Source organism: Urocitellus parryii, chromosome 6, assembly GCF_045843805.1.
Source record: "Urocitellus parryii isolate mUroPar1 chromosome 6, mUroPar1.hap1, whole genome shotgun sequence".
In the NCBI taxonomy this organism is placed as follows: Eukaryota; Metazoa; Chordata; class Mammalia; order Rodentia; family Sciuridae; genus Urocitellus; species Urocitellus parryii.
Genome location: NC_135536.1, coordinates 123,056,510 through 123,079,155, shown reverse-complemented (window position 1 = coordinate 123,079,155; position 22,646 = coordinate 123,056,510). Strand labels below are relative to the sequence as shown.

Sequence of the window (22,646 nt, the reverse complement as noted above, 5' to 3'; positions counted from 1 at the left end):
CTGAGATAGAAATTCACTAGAATTGTTACATACTAAAGTTCTAGAGTTGTCCTTTCCTATATAAAATAAAAACGCGGTTTTCATTTCACACCTTTGTGGTCAGTAAAGATACTGAGTATGATTCCAAACCTCCTATATTTGGTAAAACTTGTTTGGTGATCTAACTAACACGTGACCTCTCCTGAAGAATATTCCATGGATGCTTGGGAGAAATGTGTATTCTGTTGTTGTCGGTTTGAATATTCTCTATGCCTGTGTCATAGCCAAGCCAAAGTGACTCCATTTTGTTTAGTAACTCCATCCTGTAAAACAACCATGCCAAATAGAAGGGTCAAGACCAGGGCAAGATATTCTTTTCCTTTTGCTATAGAAACCTTTAAGAACACGGAACTACCTAATGGGGTATTGTTTCTGTAACTAGGGTAACATGGCTTGTTTCTGTAACTGGGTGACTGGGCTAATTGTGATTGGCTGTGTCCCTCCACCTGACTGCACTCTCCAGCTTCTGTAACCTGGCTTGCTTGCATTGGCTAGACCCCTGAACGTCCCTTTTGCGGTTTTCAGGCTTATAAGGTGTGCCCTTTGCAATTATTTGGGGCTGATCAAGGGAACAGCTTTAAGTTCTGGTAGCCACCAGTGTGCTTCAATAAAGGCTTGATTTGATTATATGTGAGTGGTCTGGAAGTCAATTTATGAAGCCCCAGGACGAAGCTTTAACTATAACACTGTTAGATCCATTTGGTCTATATTGTTGCTCATGTCTACTGTTTCTTTGTTGAATTTTTTTGTCTAATTGTTCCACTATTATTAAAAAATAGGGTGTTAAAATCTCTTATTAATATCATATTGTTGTTTATTTCACCTTTCAGTTTTTTCAGTGTTTGCTTTATATATTTAGGTGCTCTAATGTTGGGTACATATGTTTTTATAATTGTTGTATCTTCCTGGTAGATTGACCTTTTGGTCATTATATAATCTCTTTCTTTGTCTCTTGTCATAGCTTTTGACCCAAAGTCTGTAAGTCTATACCCCGTTGTCTTTTATTTACCATTTGCAAGGAATGTTTTTTTTTTTTTTTTTTAGAGGAGAAATGACCTCTATTGTGATTGCAAAATCAGCCTATGAACAAAGTCCCGGGGGGGGGGGGGGGGGGGGGGGGGGGGCAGAGCCCCGCCTTGATTCCCTTTCTATAAGGCCCCAGTGCCCACACCATGCTAGAAGGTGCACTGCAGTGGCCTCAGCACCAGGTATCAGGAGGTAAGAGAGTGAGAGACAATATATGTACAAAAGCTCCAGAGTTTGAAAGGGACAAATGCATACCCTCCAAACACGGGGAAACGCTTTCAGCAATTCCTCTCCCTGCACTATCAATGACCAGGGCACGGGTAGCCCATGATCACTTTCGAATACAGGGGGCAAGGAATGTTTTATTCCCATTCCTTTATTCAATTTATTTGTATCCTTATATTTAGAGTGACTCTCTTGTATATAGCACATTGCTGGATCATTTTTTAAAAAATCTCTTCTGCCACTTTATGTCTTTCAATTATTGATTGGGAAGAATTTATCAGTGCCATTTGTTAACTGTTTTCCCTTCCTCCCTCCCTCCTTCTTTCCTTCCTTTCTACCTTCCTTTTTTTCTTCCTTTCAGTCCCCACCCGCCCAACCTTCACCCCTGGGAATCAACCCCAGAGCTTTGCTTATGCTAAGAATGTGCTCTTCTACTGAGCCAAACCTCCAGCCCTATTTTACAGGCCTCTTGTTCCTCTTTTACTCTCTTGCAGTCTTCCTTTGTGTTTCATTGGGTTGTTTTTATATTAACATGCTCTGGAAAAGCTGCCGTCTGCAATACCACATTATGGGCTTACAGATAACAATAGTGTTAGAAGGGAAGTTAAGTGATCTAGCCATAGTAAGCAAGTGTTGTAAGTGAAATAAAAGGATAAGGTAGAATTAGAGAGAGTGTATCTAAAAACAGAGAGCTCTCAAAGGGATTTTGAAAATGTGCCTAATCCCTATATGCACAATTTCGTTGAAGGAAATGTTTTCCCAAAGCAACCATGCCTCCCATGCCCTAAAAAAGTGGAGATGGATGAATTCTCGATTCTGCAGTCTTCTCTACTAGGTCACTGCCTGAACCCTGGTGCTCCTGCCCAGACAGGTCTGATCTGGATAGAGTGCCAAACTTCAGGGTGGCCCCTCCCTGCCCTAGCCATTGTCAGTCACCTGGGTATTCTTTGGGTGGTGAACTCTGGATTCCAGCAAGGATGCTTTGTTGCCCATCAATATAGTATGTGCAACCCATGCAGTCTGTGCTGCAGATCCAAGCACACAGACAGGTCAGGAAGAGTGGTCTCCCAGAGGCATGCATGCCCACCTGCCCTGACTCCCAACATGGGCAGCTCTAGGTGTCTGCAAGTGTTATTCAAGTAAAACTCCAAGGTCAAATAAATTTGAGAAACACTGGCTGAAGAGCAACACAGGATATTCAGGTAATTAACCACAGGGCTCCGCAGGGTTCTCCAACAACTGAATCATATTATGCCGGCTTTCCAAAATGAGTTTGACCTGAAAACCCTCTTTCTTGAATAACTCTAAGCATCAATGTTCTAGGGAAATAGCCTTCAAAAGAGGAGAGAGAAAAGGCTGCAGGACTAAGAATTAGGGAAATATCAGAAGCCAGAACTTATTTTAGCTAATATGAAAGAAAGAGAGAAAGAAAGAGAGAGAGAGAGAGAGAGAGAGAGAGAGAGAGAGAGAGAGAGAGAGAGAAGGAGAGAAAGAAAAATAAGAGGTCATATTTTAAAATTGTGTCTCTCTACAAAATTATAAGGAGCAAAAACTGCTTGCATTCTGTATCTAATTCAGAATTATTCTGACATTACATAAAAGTACCTTGTCTGTCTGTTTCACTCTAAACCAAGTATCTCCTCTCATAAATCTCACTTCCAGAACCACCAGGCTGTGGTATTCACCTCTCTATTCAGGTGTCTGGAGGCAGCTACCGAGTCTCCTCCACACTCCTTTCCCACCTGCAGCCCTCAGTTCCTTCAGCTCCTTCTCAGTCAAGAAAGCTCTGGAATCCTTGGCCACTCTCAGTCAGCGGACCTAAGCTAGTTCCTCAGAAAGTCTCTCATCTCACATTTCCAACCCAAAGCCACAATACCACGTGTGTACAGGGTACACTATTATGTGCTTTTATACATCATATTTACATATCGTGTATTACATTTTCTATTACATTATTAAATACTATTATTTAACATTATTAAAATATTTTCCTACCACTTTACCACGATTAGCACCGACTTCCTGAGATCTTGAAATCTTAGTAAACAGAGATTATTTTGCTTCTTTTGCTTTATCATCTTTAAAAACTGCTTTAACCTTTCCATATTAGAGAGTAAGATGATCTTGGAAACCTTAAAAAATGTTACATATTGACATGAAAATTATAATAAAATTTCATAATTTTTTTAAAAAGGAGCTTGGAGGTAATCTTTCTTTGTATGAGTAAACCAAGGCCTGAATAGTAAAGTGATTTGCTGCCTTTGATTTCTTTAATATATATTTTTTAGCATATACCATGTGCTGGGCATGATTCTAGTTATACTGCAGTGGAAAAAGCATGCAAAATTCTCGGTTCTACTGTGACTCGTACTCAACTGTGAAGAATTAGGAATTGAATTCTTTCTGTTGCTCTCTTCCCTTTCTTCCTCCCCCTCCTCTCCCTCCCTCCCTCCCCTCTCCACTCTTCTCTTTTATATTATAATAGTTCTTTTAAATTTATATATATATATATATATATATATATATATATATATATATGTAAATGTAATGTCCAAGATCAATGCAAAATGTTATATTTAAAGCTACACTTAATCAGTCTGTTCCTGGATGAACTCAACCCCCCAAATGGAATAATTTCAGTGAGATGAAATGGAAGGAAATAAGATAGTTTTACCTTCCAGATCAAATGCCTCTCTGACAAAATGTAACTGTTTAAAAAGAAACATTATTGTGGGTAGTCTCCCAGCAGAACATCACTGAGAATGTTTTCCTAATTCAAGTTCAGAAGCACTTCTACCACAAATTTTATTGTCAGAGACATGCTGTAATGCTTGTATGTTGTTGACAAAAATGAAAAAACACAGCAAAAATAAAAATGTCAGTTCATACAAAAGGCAACATTTCTAAGAGTAATCAATTCTTTAAACATTTATTGCTTGTTTTACTGAGAGCTGATTCTGACTTGTCATTTTTTATTAAATCATTTATCAGACGTTTATCACACTGGAGCCTGGAATAGGCCTATGGGATCATAGGAAAATGAACAAGGTATTCTATGGAGCAGGAGGCACAGACATATGTCCCTAAACGGGACCTGTAAAAGGACACACCCCTGTGACAATCTGTGACTGCCTGATTACCAAGGCATTGTTCACCCTGCACCTTGCCCTGTGAGCCTGTTACCAGCGTTTGGGAACTGGATGGGAGGGCACTCAGATGAGAAGCACACTGTGGGTCAAGGACCCAGAGCATGAAAGTGAAAGTCATTCTGGAGAGCACATGCAAAGGCAAATTACTGGACCATCAAGGAGGAGACAAGGACAACTCAGTTTGGGGGATCTGTTTCACCACACTTCAATTGAATGCACATATCAAATGACTCCCATCCTGGTAAGTCAGATCCTCCTGTAGGACGTCCATCTAGAAGAAAACTGCAAAGAGCATCACTCCAAATCATGTAACAAAAAAGTCCAGACAAATCACAAGCCAAAAATTATTCTTGATCCCATGATAGAGTTGAGGCGTGGGCACAACTAACTACCCTGAAATTTAAATAAAGGGAGCTACCTTCAAGAAGAAACAGAATATAAACACCTGCTTAGCTGTGGAGACACCTGTAAAATACTAATTTGAAGAGTTCAGCCCCAAACTTATAAGAAAATGGCCAAAGTCCAGAATATGGGAATCCTGGGACTTCAGGTAAATGAAGAATTCCACTCGCTCTCACCCTCCTCACCATGGTCCTCACTGAGCGCTCACTGTGAGCACTCAAGAAAGCATCCTTGTCGTGCAGGACTGGGATTGGCAAAGGGTCAGCATCTGCTGCCAGAGGGTAGGACACCAGGCTTGGATCCCCTACACAAGATGTTTACAGACCAAAGTCCTAAACCACTGTGAGAAGTGCAGCAAACACTACATCCCCAGGGCACTGATGAATACCCACCGCAGCCGGGAGACAGAACACAAAGCCTGGAGCACATAATAATAACTTTAGGGAGAAAGCCAAGAGCACAGAAGGAGGCTCTCTCTGAAAATCAATGCAAAGAAAAGAACTAAAAATGAAGATGCAAAAGACATGCATAAAATCACTGAATGGCAAACCACTCTCCATTCTAAACAGGAGGTAGTACAATCTGAAGACTACAGTGCACTGAGTTGTTGCACCATAGCAACCACAAATCTGAAGTCAAGATTGAATCAAACCCCCACATTAAAGCCCTAATAGAAGGAAAAGCATCTTCATTTCTAATATTGGCCTTATTTTCTACTATCTACCTCTTAAAAAATTTGAAACATATAAATAAGCTGGGGGTCGGGGGAGGGGGAACACAACACAAAAGACAATGCAATAAAAGAAACCACCCTGGGGCATAACATTTTCAATTTAGATATTTTGAATAACTGAGATTAGTATGTTAAAAATGTCAGTTATGGACACATACAAAATCAAATGAGCAATCTGAGCAGAGAGATGGAAAGTATAAGGATCAAATTAAGTGCTAGAATTGAAAACCATATTAACAAAGATGAAAAATGCCTTTAACAGATTCACCAGTAGACTTGACAAATCTGATAAAGCAATTAGTGAACTTGAAGAGAGACCAATAAAAATTACACAAACTGAATAGGACAAGAAGAAAAAGAGAAAAATGTAGCACAGTATTTAAGAAGAATGGGACAATGTCAAACCATCTAGTGTGTGTAACTGGAATCCCAGAAATTAATAAGAGATAGAGAAATGGGCAGGAAAAAATAGCCAGGAATCTTTTGAAATTGACAATATCAAACCATAAATCCAAAGAGCACAGAAAACATCAGATGCCAAAAGCAAACAAATCAAAACCAAACTTAAGTGTACCATATTCAAATTTCTAAACACAAAAGACAAAGAAGATCTCAAAGGTATTCAGAAAAAAACACATTACATACAGAAGACCAAAGATAAGCATAACAGATTTATTGTCAGACTATGCAAATCATAAGATTATGGGGTGAAACCTTTGCATTTCTAGAAAGAAAAACAAATCAAAACAAAATTCTATACCCAGGAAAAAATACATTTCAAAAATAAAGGAGATTCAGCAATTCCACTAGTAGGTATATATACAAAAGAATGGAAAACAAGTGCACTAACAAATTCATGCATGAGAATGTTCACAGCAAATTATTCACAACTACAAGAAGGTAGAAACAGCCTAAATGTGCATCAATGCTTGAATGGATAAACAAAAATCTAGTATATCTATGCAATGGAATAGTATGCTGCCATAAAAATGAATGAAAAAGAGACAAATGGTGGATGAGAAGCTTCAGACTCTTGTTCCCCCATAGAAGCACTTAATAAATAACTAGAAGCAACCTAAAATAACTGTATATGAGCTCTAGAAACCAGTCAAAGATGTACAACAACAAAGAAAACAATCAAGAAAAAGTCACATTCACCATGGTAGGAAACTTTGCTGTGTTTTTACTCACACTTGTCCCATACCTTCCCTAACATGACATAGTTTGGGAGAAGAAGTTAAGTACTCTCAAGATTCCCTCAACAAACCACAGAGAATAGAGAGAGCTAATTCTTCAGTATTCTAGCATAGCTAAGAGCTGTCAGATGGACAGATCTCTATGATGCCTAACCAGAAGTTCAGACAGCCAAAGTGACATATATTGAGTCTCAGGCTAGTAAAAGCCACAGAAGGAGGTAAACCAAGCCCATGAATACCACAAGGGAATTACAAACTTTCAGGTACCTGAGGCAAGAAGTTATTGACAGAGGAACACAATAGAAGAGCCAAGGACCTGGGAAAAAACAGGAGTGAACTCTTAAGGAAATTACAACATTTAAAAGCAGCTATGTATGCAGGCAAATTGGGGGGGGGGGGAGATTACAGAGCTGAGTAGGATATATGCCCAGAAAGGCTGGATAAGACCTTAGGCTTTCATGCTGAACTGATTAGTAAAGGTCTCTCCATGCACAGAACCAATCAGCAAAGATTAGGAGAAGCGGCTATTTTTTAAAATGTCAATTTTCAACAAAAGATCATAAAACATACAAATAAACAGAGCCCAGAAATAACTCCTTACATATATTATTAAATGATTTTCAAAAAGGATGCCAATGATCTACACGCTGTGGGATCGGGCTCCAAATTCCTCAATAGGACACCCATAGCGCTAGAGTTAACAAATAGAATCAACAAATGGGACTTACTCAAACTAAAAAGTTTTTTCTCAGCAAAAGAAACAATAAGAGAGATAAATAGGGAGCCTACATCCTGGGAACAAATCTTTACTCCACACACTTCAGATAGAGCCCTAATAACCAGAATATACAAAGAACTCAAAAAATTAGACAATAAGATAACAAATAACCCAATCAATAAATGGGCCAAGGACCTGAACAGACACTTCTCAGAGGAGGACATACAATCAATCAACAAGTACATGAAAAAATGCTCACCATCGCTAGCAGTCAGAGAAATGCAAATCAAAACTACCCTAAGATACCATCTCACTCCAGTAAGACTGGCAGCCATTAGGAAGTCAAACAACAATAAGTGCTGGAGAGGATGCGGGGAAAAGGGCACTCTTGTTCATTGCTGGTGGGACTGCAAATTGGTGCAGCCAATTTGGAAAGCAGTATGGAGATTTCTCGGAAAGCTGGGAATGGAACCACCATTTGACCCAGCTATTCCCCTTCTCGGTCTATTCCCTAAAGACCTAACAAGAGCATGCTACAGGGACACTGCTACATCGATGTTCATAGCAGCTCAATTCACGATAGCAAGACTGTGGAACCAGCCTAGATGCCCTTCAATAGATGAATGGATAAAAAAAATGTGGCATTTATACACTATGGAGTATTACTCTGCATTAAAAAATGACAAAATTATAGAATTTGGAGGGAAATGGATGGCATTAGAGCAGATTATGCTAAGTGAAGCTAGTCAATCTTTAAAAAACAAATACCAAATGACTCCTTTGATATAAGGGGTGTAAACAAGGACAGGGTAGGGACGAAGAGCTTGAGAAGAATATTTACAGTAAACAGGGATGAGAGGTGGGAGGGAAAGGGAGTGAGAAGGGAAATTGCATGGAAATGGAAGGCGATCCTCAGGGTTATACAAAATGTCATATAAGAGGTAAGGAGGGGTAAGTCAAGAGAATACAAATGGAAGACATGATTTACAGTAGAAGGGGTAGAGAGAGAAAAGGGGAGGGGAGGGGAGGGGAGGGGAGGGGGGATAGTAGACAATAGGACAGACAGCAGAATACATCAGACACTAGAAAGGCAATATGTCAATCAATGGAAGGGTAACTGATGTGATACAGCAATTTGTATACGGGGTAAAAGCGGGAGTTCATAATCCACTTGAATCAAACCGTGTAATATGATGTATTAAGAACTATGTAATGTTATGAACGACCAATAAAAAAATAAATAAATAAATAAATAAATAATAAATAAATAATAAATAAATAAATAAATAAATAAATAAATAAAAAAAAAACAAAAAGGATGCCAAGACCATTCAGTGGGAAAAAGGAATATATACAAATGATGTAAAAAAAAAAAAAACTGGATCTCCACAGAAAAAGAATGAAATTGAAACTTTATCTTACATCAACTACATAAATTATCCAAAATAGATTAAAGAACTAAACAAAGAGATAAAACTATAAAATTTTATTAGGAAGAAAACACTGAAGAAAAGATTCATGACATTGAATTTGGCAATGAGTATGACATCAAAAGACAACAAAATAGATAAACTGGATTTCATCAAAATTGAAAACTACTGTGTAGCAAAGGACAAAATCAATAGAGTGAAAAAGGAAAACCACAGAACATAATAGCCAATGTGGTAGAGGTGAAGTAGCATCTCATCGTGGTTTTAATTTTCACTGCCCTAATGATTACCTTCATATTGGTTGATAGCCAAAATATATAAATAACTCCTATGGTTCAACAACAAAGAGACAAACATTATTAATAAAAAATTATCACAGGAATTGAACAGACATTTCTCCAAAGAACATATATAAATAGTCAATAAGCACAGTAAAAGATGCTCAATATCACTAATTGTTAAAGTAATGCAAATCAAAACTACAATGAGGTACCAATTCACACCTATAAGATTGGAGGAGGAAGAGAGAGGAAGAGAGAGGAAGAGAGAGGAAGAAGAAGAAGAAGAAGAAGAAGAAGAAGAAGAGGAGGAGGAGGAGGAGGAGGAGGAGGAGGAGGAGGAGGAAGGGAGGAAGGGAGGGAGGGAGGCAAGGAAGGAGGGAATAACCCATATAAGAGAATATGGAGAAATTGAAAGCTTTGTTGACTGCTAGGAAAAGTATAATATTATGCAGACACTTTGAAAACCAGTGTGACAGTGTTATGGTTTGGTCTGAAATACTCCCCAAAGGCCATATGCTAAAATCTTGGTTGCCAACCTTTTGTGCTTTTGGGAGTGGTACAAACTTTAAGAGGTGGCATCTAGTTAGAGGAAGCAGGTAACTGGCAGTGCATCTTGAAGGGTGTGTATTGTCCCTGGTACACTATTTCTTTCTCTTTCTCTCTGCTTCCTGGCCACCATGAAGCAAGCAGCATTGCTCCACTGTATATAATTTGCCATGATGTTTGACTTTGCCTCAGACACAAAGCAATGGGGCCAAGATACCATGGTCTCAAACCTCTGAAATCATAAGCAAAATAAACCTTTTTCACTTTAAGTAGGAAATCTTTAATAAATCTTTCCTCAGGTATTTTGTCACAGCAACAAAAAGCTGACCAACACAGGCAGTTCTCAAAAACCTAAACACAATTACAATATGATCCCAGCAGTTCCACTTTTGGGTATACATCCATAATAAAATCAGGGTCTTGAATAGATATTTACAGAAGCATTATTGACAATATCCAAAAGGTGAAGCATCCCAAGTCTCCATTTTAGATGAATTGATAAACAAATTCTGATGTGTGTGTGGGGGAGAGGTGGCAATTAGATATTTTTCTGCCATAAAAACAATCAAAACCCAAAAGACAAACACCTCTATTCTGTAAATTGGGCAAAGGAATATAAACTTCTCCAAAGAATATACACAAATGGCTAACACGCATATGAAAACAAGTTTGACATCACTTATCTCCACAATCCAATTTTCTTAAATTATTTACACCACTTTAAGTAAACCCTCAAACCCATTTATAACCTTCCTATAACCTATCGCCTTCCCATCCTCAGGTCTCGGTAACACAAACCTCTTTTTGTGCCTATAGATTTACTTTTCCTCACCCTCTCCCTTCTCTTTTGTGCCATTATTGTCATATGTTCTGCATCTTTATATGTAATAAGGTTAAAAACATTATCTTATATTATTTTATTCAATTTCACTTAAAATCAACTAAGACAAGACAAAAGCATTTTTTCAGGCCCTTCTACATACTGATCTACTTATTCAAGTTATTGCATTGTGACTTCCATTCCTTTCCGGATACTTCTTTTTAAAGCAGATATACTAGCAATTTATTCTCTGGAGTCTTTTGTTTTAAATCTGGCCATGGCTTTTTTCTTAATGTCATTTTTGAGGGATAGTTTTTCAATATATGAAAATATCCCTTGAGTTTGCATTTTTCTTATGTTTGCATTTTTTTCTTTCGGCATTTTAACTACGTCATCCCACCCCTTTTTATTTGTTTGTTTGTTTGTTTGTTTATTTACTTGTTTGTTTTAGGCCTACGTTGCTTCTGCTGAGAAACTAGCTTTTATTCTTACTGTATTTCCTTCATGCATGAAAAGTCACTTTTTCTCTTTTCTGCTTTCCAAACTTTCCCTTGACTTTAGTTTTAAACATTTTAATGATGCTGTTTAGATATAAATTTCTTTATGTTTCTCCTACATGGAAATCATCGATCTTCGCAGATGTGTAAATTAAACTTTTCATCAAATTTTGGAAGTTCTTAGTCATTATTTTTTTTACTATTTGTTCTACCTCTTTCTCTTTCTCTTGACCTTTTGAGATTCCTATCATGTGTGTTGGTAAGCTTGATGATATCACACAGGACTTTAAAGCTCTGTTCATTTTTCTTCACTCATTTTTCTTTTATTTATTTTTTTTCCTTCTGTTTGATAATCTCTATTGATTTTATTTTCAAGTTTCCTGAGACATATTTCCACCAGAACAAATCTGCTCTTGATATCTACTAGTGAAGTTCTTTTGGTACTGTATTTTAAAACTGCAAGATTTCCGTTTGATTCATTATTATATAATTTATGATTCTACTGATTTAGTGATTTAAATATGTTTTCATTAATTCTTTGAACTTTATTTACATATGTTCAAAACGTATCAGTTTTGAAATCTTGTTCTTGTAAGTCCTACATTCAGGTCCCCTCGGAGACTAATTCTGTCAGTTGCTGGGGTTTTCCTTTTTATCTACATGTCTCATAGTTTGTTTTTTTTTTTTTTTTTTGTCCTGTATCAGACAATTTGAAATCATATATTTTAGAAACTCGGGATTCTAGGGAGCTGCGACTGTGATTTTATTGACTTATTTTCGTGACTTGCCTGGACTCATTGTACAGATTCTGTCTCTCCCACGTTTAGTCACTGATATCTTGACTGGTTTTCTCTGATGTTTTCTAAATATCACTTCAAATCTGGCTGGCAAGGGGTCAGCATAATCAGCAGTCAGATGACTGATCAGGGGTGATCCTAAAACACTTTGCCCTGGAATGACTTCCAGCTGACGGCAGTGAATGTGCATGGAGGTTGGGGCATGAGTTTGCAGCTTGGATGGTTTACCACTCCACCACCTTTTACCCTCTGAATGTGTGAGGCTTTTCATGTGAGCAGCAATGAAGAGCACATGAGGGGCCTCTTCAGTCTCAAGTGTATGTGCAGCCTTAGGCATGTTCCAGCTGTCCTGGGCCTCAGAGATACAAGAGAGCTTACCAAAGCCTGCCCTGGATATCATATTCCCTGGATCACTATCAAGTGTCTGGCTCATCTGTTTCTTTCATTCGATCTTTTTTTTTAAGTGCAAAAGCAATTCAACAAAAACAAATGGTACTATAATGATTAGACGTCCATATGTAAACAAAAATGAATCCTTATTTCTATTTCATACCACATTATGGCTTGGATCAGAAATGTTCCCCAAAGCTTATGTGTTAAAGTATTTGTCCCCAGTGCATCGTATTCAGAGGTGGGGTCTTGGGAGGTGACTGGGTCATGAGGGCTCTGAGTTCATCAGTGGTATAATCTATCAATGGATTCGTCATGGAATGGCTATTGGAAGGTAGTGGGAAATTTAGGAAGTGGGGCCTAGTTGAAGCAAGTGTGTCACTGGGGGCCTTTGAAAGGTATATTTTGTCCTCAGCCCTCTTCCTTCATCCTCACCACCCCCCATCCCCTTCTCTCTCTCTCTTTTTCTGCCTCTGGCCACCACGTGGTAAGCAACTTTGCTCCATCACATATTCTCCATCATGATATTCTGCCTCACCACGGGACCAGAAGTAACAGAACCAAGACCCACAAACTGAAACCTCTGAAACTGCGATTCAAAATAAATCTTTCCTCCTAAAAGCAGATTACCTTAGGCATTTTGTCACCGCCATGGAAAGCTGATTAATAAAATACACAAAATATGACTCAAAAGGGATTATAGATTTAGAGGTAAATATAAAACTTATAGAGGAAAATCTAAGAGAAAAATTTTTGTGACCTTGTGCTAGGTACAGATTTCTTAGCTATAACACTAAAACCTTGATCCACAAAGGAACAAACTAAAACGAACTTGTGGTCCCCTGTGTTTATAATTTTTACAAACTTTTGTCTAAAAAGGTACTTTTATAAAAATGAAAAGACAATTTTACAAAACACATAACAAAAGACTTGTCTTTTGAAAATACATGACTTTGAAACCTTTCAAAACCTTTCAAAACAATAAGAAAACAACCCAACTGAAAAAGAACTAGAGATCTTAAACAGATATTTCACCAAAGAATGCACATGCCTAAAAATACGTTCAATATCATAAGTCATTAGTGAAATTAAATTAAAATCTCCATGAGATACCACTGCACACTTATTAGAATGGCTAACGATTCTGGCAGAACCAAGTGCTAACTATTATGTAGGAAACCTGGAATTTGCACGAATTACTGGTGGGATTCAAATGATAAAGCAACTCCAGAAAAGTTAAACATCATGAACCATCTGGTCTCACAATCCCATTGCTAGCTATTTTTCAAGATAACACCACAAAAACACTTCTGTGCAGACTGTAGTACCTCTATGCAATGGAATACCACTCAGCTGTAAAGATCTCAATAAAACATGCTAAGCAAAGAAAGCTGGATTCTGGGTTTTTTTTTGTTGTTGTTGTTTGTTATTGTTGTTTAATTTTGGAGAAGACAAAAGTTCAGAGACAAAGGACAAATAAACCTTAACAGGGACTGAAAGCAGGGATAAAGGAATGAATATAAAAGGGTACCATGGAATTTTGGGGGGATGATGGAAAACCATGTCAGAGTTAGGGTGGTGAACCCACCTGCCCAAGCCCATTGAACAATATTCTAAAAGATGGCAATAATTGCTGTATGTAGTTCCACCTTGATTGCAGGACCTAGCACAGTGGTCCCCGTGTCCGCTTGTCTCTTTCTATCAGGGTGTAGATTCTGATGCCAAGAAAAGGCCCTGATTCTTTTTTGAGTCCTGCACTAACAAAACTTGGATGAATTCCAGTGACTTGAGACTATGAGAGTCTGTGGCAAGAAGTAGTATTGAGGCTGAAGAGGTGGCCAAATGAAAAGGGGTCCCCTGCGTGGACCCATGACCCTTGCACAGACTCCCAGATGGGTCCGCAGCTGAGCTTGCCAGCATCAGTAAAACGTTCATAGGGGGAGCAACCAGGGGACCTGGCCAGCCTGGTGCCTGCAGGTCCAACAGCTCCCCAAGCTGTTTACAAAACTGGAAATCTCATTTTTATAATCACTGACAATACCGATTTATCTTGTTTATACAACCAGCTTTGAATGAAGCAGAACTGCAATGGAACTAATGGAGTGACTAATGTAGCCACAGATGCACAGGGCTCTGAATCTCAAAGCTGGCATCTTACATTGCAGAACGGTCTTTTCTGAAAGGACCAGAAATTTATCACACATGTAGCTCAGACAGTTTTCACAAATATAAAGCTGATAGCAAATTACGTCTGGGGCATCTCACCAATTTTTGGTAAACTATTACTAAAATCTGACAAAGTCATGTTATCTACGTTCTTCGGGGTTATTTAAAATCCACACCTAGTGAAAATGATGAGCTGGGCTTGCAAGAGAAGATCATGTGAAAACAGTCTCCCGCCATTTATAAAAAATAATTCCCGATGAATCTTAGCTAGACATTTTCTCCTGTCAAGATGTTCACGATATGGTTTTTTTTTTTTTTAAGTGATTTTTCAGGATTTGTTAACAAAATAATGTCTATGGGATTTTTTAGCTGTGTTGGGAGTCTTTTCATTAATTCTTCTGCACAACATAATAGGATTTGAGAGAATAAAACTGCCTCCAGCAGCACACCATCAGTCCTGCATCATGCTCACGTGCTCACTCATTCATTCACTCAATCATTCATTCATCCCACAAGCTATTACCATTTGCTGTAACTCGTCATCGCTCTAGTCATTGAGAGGCCTGTGTTGTGGCCCAGTGGGTCGATTCAGTGTCGAGGCAGGCCTCTCTGCCTCCACTGTGCCAGGACTCCCTCCACTTGCTTCTCTCCATCCTCAGCCTGCACAGCTTCCTGGGCCTGTGGTTTCTGATCCCAGCAGTGTCACTCTGCAGCAACAGTGACAGTCTCACTACACAGGTAGCATCTGGCTCAGCTGCACAATTCACCTCTGTGAAAGGAGGATCTTTAGCCATTGCTGAAGAGATATCGGAACCTAGGACATTGAAGTCAATAGGTATTAAGAATGGAGATAATGGGTTCTGTTTTTCTGGAACATTCTGCAGGGTACCTGAACCTGCCTGAGAGGGATCCCTCTGTGGATGCAGTTTTTGCTCACCCAGAGAGACCCTAGTCGTTGGTTACCATGTTTTCCTGTGTTGCAGGGAGACTGGGAGATGGCCCTCCATGGGCTGCACGGTGCCCACCCATGGACTCAGAGACCCTCCGTAGCTTACAGGACAGACAACACATGGCTATAACTCCACTGCTACAACATACTCACTAAGTAGGCCTCATTCAGGTACATCCTTGCCCCCCACATGCTGCATACAGGGATGGACTGTGGAGTAAACTCAGGACAAGGGAGTAGCCTGGCAGGGACAAGGCTCACTGGCCCAAGGAGGTGCTGTTGGGTCCCTTTAATTCCCATGCTCTGACATCACTTTTCTTATACAGGGCTTCCTGAGAGGTGCTTCAAGGGTAAGGAGCCAGGATGAAATAAGCTGAAGTGGGTCCTCACCTCTATTTCTGCTTCTGGTTTATTCTAACCTTTAATTTTAACTTTTCTGGCTCAATTAAATTCACATTTCCTGCATGGATGAACATTGTGACCCAGGAGTGTTTTTATGTGTTTGTATGGCCATCTGCCTGCATTGCTATTGCCAGGATTAAATGACGTGTCCGTGGTCCCCAGTCTCTGACCTCAGGAGATTATATGAACCTTTTAAAAGAAAGGAAAAGGGAAAGGAAGGGAAGGGAAGGAAAAGGAGGGAAGACAAAAACTTTAGCACAAGCTTCCCGAAATGTATGTAATACTGTACAATACACAGCTGTCCCCAAAGTCATTCAAAATACTTAGAAGGCAGGTAACAGTATCACCTGACATGTGCTTAAAACTTGTTTTGAAACAGAACTTTATAGCAGAGTGGGGTGCACCATAGGCACATGAGCTGGGGACGAACCTCAGTCCAGGCCCCTTTTGACTTTTGATGCCTACTTGCTTTCACTGGTTACTGTGGCTGAAAGAGCTCCTGGTCAAATCACTCAGAAGTGGCCATGATTTGATGTTAATCAGATATAAGTCTATGAGTGGACCTGAAGGATTCATCAGAAGTCCAGAAAATGGGTTGTTTGTTTTGCGGGTAGGGGAGGGAGTGTCAAGATTTCGCAGGTTTCTTGGAGATAATTTCTCCCCAGAGAAGACAGACCTTAGCTTATTAAGTAAGATCTTCAAAAAGCCTGAATTCAGGAGAAAGAACAAAAGCTACGTACGCCAAAAGCACCAAGAATTTGTATGTGCCTGGGCACAGCAGTTCCACATTTGGACCCTTCTGAAAAACGGGGAGAACCCAGTGCTGCCTCATCTAGAGATGTGGTCAAGAGTCCTGAGGTGGACATAGGCACTCAGGGGTGGGTATGTTATGGGCCAGGCTATATGGGCAATGACCAATCAGACTCCATTTTACCCTGCAACTCCATGTCATGTAAGAAATGCTTCTCCCGTGGGAAAGCCCCTCCTTTGTACCCATTAACAGTTACCTAGCAGAACATACTTGGCCACACACAATAGCAATTCTTTTACAATGTGAAAATGTTCTCTTTGGTTTCCATTTTTCTTGGGCAATGTACCTTGTCAGACATTGATTGTTTAGACGTTAGTAACCATTCTCTAACATGTATTGAATTAGGGTCATTTTTACCTCCTTCCCTTCTGCTTGCTGCTATACCAACTTGGAAAGTCCCCTGGGAAATACCAATGGACCCACTGCATTGTCTCGCTAACTGCCCAGTTCAGCTTCTGTACTGCTTGCTTGCAGTTACATTCACCCAGATGTGGTTTTTGCCTTTAAATATCGTAAAATGCTCAGGGAAGGGGCTGCTCTTTGCAGGGATAGCTATGGATGTGTGGGGCAGGGCGGGCAGTCACCAGCTGGCTGACTAAATAAAGACCCTTCAATTTGGACAAAACTGGGACTTAGTGTGTTTTCTGAGTGACTTGTCCCACAACAGGTAGAGGGTAGGGCATGCAGGCTTGGGTGTGCAGTTCATTCCCCTAAGAGGTGATATGTGCTAGAAAACATGTCATATGTGCAAGAGGTGGTTCTGGAGGACTAGATGCCCGCACTCCAAGAAAAGTGGGTTATGAGATGAATGTCTACACATGGTCTTCCTCAGCCTGTTTAGGCAACAACTCCAAGTGGGTTGGAGTATGACAATAAACAGCACAATCATAGCAATGCACTTCTTTGGCATTAGTTGGTACTGCTGGGCTACAACCTCAGGGTCCATGATTTAAGAAGTGTCCAGTAAATAAATGTGCACAGATGCTCAACAGAACAATCGTCACCTATATCACTTATCACTCTGAATGACTGATAAAAGGAAGTATGTTAAAGAGCCAGGATTTAATAGATAAATATAGAATATGGGATGTGCCCCAATGATAGAGCACTTGCCTAGCATGCATGAGGCCCTAGTTCAATACCCAGCACTATGAAGAAAAGAAAACATACACACTGAAATAGACATCCTTCTTTCCAAATTGTTTATAAAATAATATGCTCTTAAGAGTCTATTCTTATTAAAATGCCTAAACCCCCTTTTGTTGTTGTTTTTCTTTTTTTCACTCCAGTACTGGGGATTGAACCCAGGGCCCCATGAGTGCTAGGTAAGTGCTCTATTACCAAGTTCCAGCTGCAGTCCCCTACACTCTTCTTAAATGCCAATTTTCACCTAGAAGTTCCATGTAAAAGATCGTATTTTGAAAGGTCTATTTTAAAAATTAATGAATTTTTAATTAATGCTAAGATAAAACATACTTTGTGTCTTTGTCTTCTCCATCTCTGGTTTTCTTGAGGTTAAATAGCTGGAAACAAATTTTGCAATAGTTGGGATACCAGACTGAGAGAGCAGGGCAGATGTTTCAGTGCATTTTAAAGCAGCTGGGAGATACTTCACAGGACACTGACTTCCACTTTGTGAAATCAATGAGCTGTAATTCTGGGGGCAGCTGCACTTTAACCTCACCACAAGACTCTCCTTGGACTGCGTGGTACTGAGGAGTTGAAGTAAGTACATTTCCACTGCTCCTGACTGCTGTGCTCCAAGCAGCGCTGAGCCCTTATCCTATATAGAATTCTGCATACTTGACGTAGATGTTGTCTTTGTTCAGAGTTGACTGGGTCTCTTCACAAGAACTCTTTTAGACAATTTTAAGTGTCTTTTTTTTTTTTTGGTTGAAATTTTAAGCCATGGAAAACTCTCATCCTGCTTCTAGCCAGAGTGTTCCTGTCTTAATAAAAGCACAGCTGTTGACCCAGTTTCCCAGCCCATAAACTTAGGATTCTCCTTGGATATTCTCTTATTTCTGTTTCTTACCAACTCCACGGCAGGCTTCAAGTCAGCCATGTGTCGAAACCCAGCACACATGCTCACCCTCACTTTCTGATGCTAATACTTCCCCCCAGCACCATCTCTTCCACAACCATCTCTCTGTTTCTTCCTGGGGTCAAGAGCTTTTTAAACTGGAACCAGTGCCAGACAGAATGGCATGGACTTGCAGACCCAGCTACTGTGCAAGCTGAGGAGGGAAGATCACCTGAGCCCAGGAATTTGAGGCCAGCCTAGGCTACATAATCAGACCCTTCCTCTGTCGAAAATAAAATAAATAAAATAAAGACGGGATCCACATCAAGTTCGCCAGGCCTGAGAGCAGGGTATCTTCAGGAGGCAGAGTTCTGGGGGCAGCGGCCGGGTGCCCACTGAAGTAAGAAGAGCTCTTCGTGGTCCCCCTCTTCATGGAGGTTCCAAACTCACAGCTCTCCCTCGGCCACTCTTAGCAAGACTGTCTCCGTGCACATCCCTGTTTGTAGGACAGGAAGGGTCTTCACAAATTATGGGACTCTATTGTGTGGGTGTGTTTCACGTGTGCAATATGTAACTTGGTAGAATGTATAGAAAGGCTCTTTCTGTGTTTCACCTTATGACTTTTTCATTTGACAAAGGTGCACAAGAGATGCTCATTCAGAAGACACCATACTTCAAATTTTGATCTTTTCCGAAACTAGCAACACCAAGCAGTGATAATGAGCTGCAGTGCCCAGTTGGCCACAGGATCAGGAAGATAAATGCTCGGTACTCAACAGAGCAAATACAGCGTGGCTGAGCCGTGAGTCACATGCATTAAATACACCTTTGATTTTCAACTTACCATGGGTTTATGGGACATAACCCCTTCATAAATGGAGGAGTGTCTGTACTTAAATCACTTGAATTTTCCAATTTAAGGGAGAAAAAAATCAATATTGCCTTTTTTTGTGTGTGTGCTTTCTGAAGCATTTTAATTAAGTTCTTTAGTCTTTAATGCTCATACACTGCTATGGTTTGGTTCTATAATGTCCCCCAAAGGCCCCTGTGTTAAAGGCTTGGTCTCCAGAAGGCTACTATCAGGTGGTTGTGGAACCTGTCAAAGATGGGGCCTAGCGGGAAGTGTTTTCATCACTGGGGGCATGCTATGCCCTTAAAGGGCCCTTCTTCTTTCTCATGTTCATTTTCCGACTAATGCATGCCTGTAATCCCTGCAACTCAGAAGCCTGAGGCCAAAGGATTGCAAGTTCCATGTCAGTCTTAGCAACTCAGTGAGACCCTGTCTCAAAATAATAAGGGCTGGGGATGTAGCTTAGTAGTAGATTGCCCCGGGGGTTCAATCCTCAGTACCCAATAAAAAGAATGTTACACGCTCAATTTGTTATTTTCAGGTAGTAATATCTGGAATAAAATTAATTCTAGCTGGATAAAAAAATATGTAAGAATAAGACAAAACCAGCTCCACTAAAACAGAGCTGATGAAGATCAGTTGAAGAATCATACGGAGAGAAATATTAGTGACAAAAGGGCTGAGTCAGGAAAAGTAAAGCAGCCCCAGGAGTGGGCTGAATGTTTCCTAAGGGGCATTAAGAGAGAGAAATAATTCCCATGTTAGCCACCCTAGTGTCTTTGCTGACTCCCTGGGACAGGTCTGACTGAAATGGCACTCCTGCTGAAAACCCAACCAGGTAAGTGCTTTTTGTTTTAATCGACCTATTGTAATTGTACATTTTTATGGACCATAGTGGGTTATTCAATGCCTGTGCACAATGTGTCATGCTCAGATCAGGGTCATTGGCATATTCATTGCCTCAGACATTTATCATTGCTTTGTGTTGCAAGCTGTAAATTTGTCAGCTTTGCACGACTAAAAGGAAACACCTAGTATAAACTACTACCGAAAAGCAGTACAGTTCTGGAAGCTCAAAGTCCAAGTGTCATAGCACAGGCTCTGGGGCAAGGGCCATCCCTTGGCTGAGTCCTGTCATGGCAGATGGCAGTGGTGGGAACAAGCAGATTGCATCCAGGAGGCAGCAGGAGTGGGAGGGGCCAGTCTTGCTCTTATAGGACAACCCCTCTCAGCAGACCTAACTGGGTCCCGCAAGAACTATGCTAATCCCTTGTAAGGACAGTGCCCTCGACAACCTTGCCAGCTCCCACTAGGCCTCATCTTTTAAAACTTCCACCACCTCCTAAAAGTGCCACAGGCTAGGGACCACTCCAGTCACATGGACTCTTAGGGGACACCAAAACCATATCTGAACCATAACAGGAACATTCAAAAATCCTCCCTACTAACTATTTTAGAATACACAATTAATTTCTGCTAACCAAAGTTATCTTACGTTGCTACAGAATTTAGAAGTTACTCCTCCTCTCCAGTTGCACTCCTGTACCTACTAACCATCTTCTCTCCATCCCTCTCCCACCTTCCCTTCCCAGGCTCTGGTAAGTGCTATTCTGCTCAATGTTTTAGCTTCTACACATAAGTAAAAACTTGGGTAGTTGTCTTTCTGTGCTGACTAACAACACTTCTCATATCTTCCAGTTCTATTCATATGGCTACAAAGAAAGGGATTTCATTTTTTTGTGACTGAATAATATTCTCCTTACTATAAGTACTTTTTTGCTGGGCATGGCTCGCCTATAATCCCAGCAGCTCAGGAGACTGAGACAAGAAGATCCCAAGTTCAAAGCCAGCCTCAGGAAAAAGCGAGGCACTAAGCAACTCAGTGAGACAACAAATAAAATACAAAATCGTTCTGGGGATGTGGCTCAGTGGTCGAGTGCCACTATGTCTAATCCCTGGTACCCCCTGCCCCCCAAAAGTACCACATGTTTTAAGCACTTTACTTGGGAGTTTAGCTGACCCAGCAGTCTGGCAACAGCACACAGATACCGTGTGAGCACAGAGGCAGGAACGGAGGTGCTGGGGTGCACAGCGGAGGAGGAGAGGGTTACAGACATTACCCCATTGCTAAGGCAAGCAAGTATTAGCTATGTTCTAAATTACTAATCAACCAGGTGAAGAAAAGACACAAACATCTTTAAAAACAGGAGGTGGGATCAGAAAAGCGGACCTGGAGGAAGATAAAGGGCCCATTTGTGGCCAGCGGTTTCCTCTCCTCGGCTCACAACAGGCTGACACAGAACTTTGATTAACTCAGTTCTGACTCAAGACCTGTGCAAAATACTCAGGGCCCAATTATTGGTGAAATTTTTCTCCAAAGTTACAAAATAATTCTTCTGTAGGAGAGGGTTTTTGTTGTTGTTGTTTTTAAATGCAAGCTAAATTTATTCACAATTTTCCTTTTCATTTTAAAAATTCCTTTAAAAATCATTTCTATGTAATGATGACTCAGAAGAACCTTTCACATTGCAGGTAATCATGGCTGAGAACTTTAAAAAATTGAGTTGCCTTCATCTAAACAGTTTCTGCCCTCTTCCTTGCTCCCCACCTGATATTTCAGGAGTTTTCCAAAGTTCTGGAAGTCTTTCTGAACCTGTCAACTGATTTGAAGAAAAAACTTTCTGTCACTAAAACACACACACACACACACACACACCAGGTACACTGAAGATGTCTATTCTTTAATTATTGTACTAACAGTGGGTTTGGGGTTTGCCATGACAGTTCCAACATTCAAAATAACACTGAGGGCTATAGGATTTTGTGTGCTTCTTTAAAATTCAAGGTTCTGGATTTCCAAAGGATTTAACAAAGTTAGACTAGTAAGTACAGAGAGAGTCCCAACGTAGCTGTACAACAACTTGATTAGAAAAGGCTGCAGCGTTTTAAGACTTGCATTTAGAATATGGTTTCCTTGAGAACAACCCAGATGGGCTTTTAAATAAAGAGAAAAAACCAGCTGCACACACGTTGGCAGATCTGCATTACAATTGGATCTTAAGAAGACCCAACAATGTTTCCATTAAACGGGAGAGCGCTTAATAAGCAGCTTTTGAAAACATGATTATTTCTCATTATTCTACCAAATGGAGGCCGTTTCTTTTGCAGTTGCCAGACAGACTCTTTGGGAAGGAAG

General features: G+C 40.1%; 1 protein-coding gene and 1 non-coding gene across 2 annotated transcripts in view; both read right to left on the bottom strand.

Moving 5' to 3' along the window:
* Oca2 (OCA2 melanosomal transmembrane protein) overlaps positions 1-22,646 on the bottom strand; it is a 364,563-nt gene that overhangs the window by 13,392 nt on the left and 328,525 nt on the right. The window lies entirely within an intron of this gene.
* LOC113192472 (small nucleolar RNA SNORA71) lies at positions 1,281-1,414 on the bottom strand. The gene has a single exon (XR_003302020.2). It is a non-coding gene; the product is annotated as a small nucleolar RNA SNORA71 (small nucleolar RNA).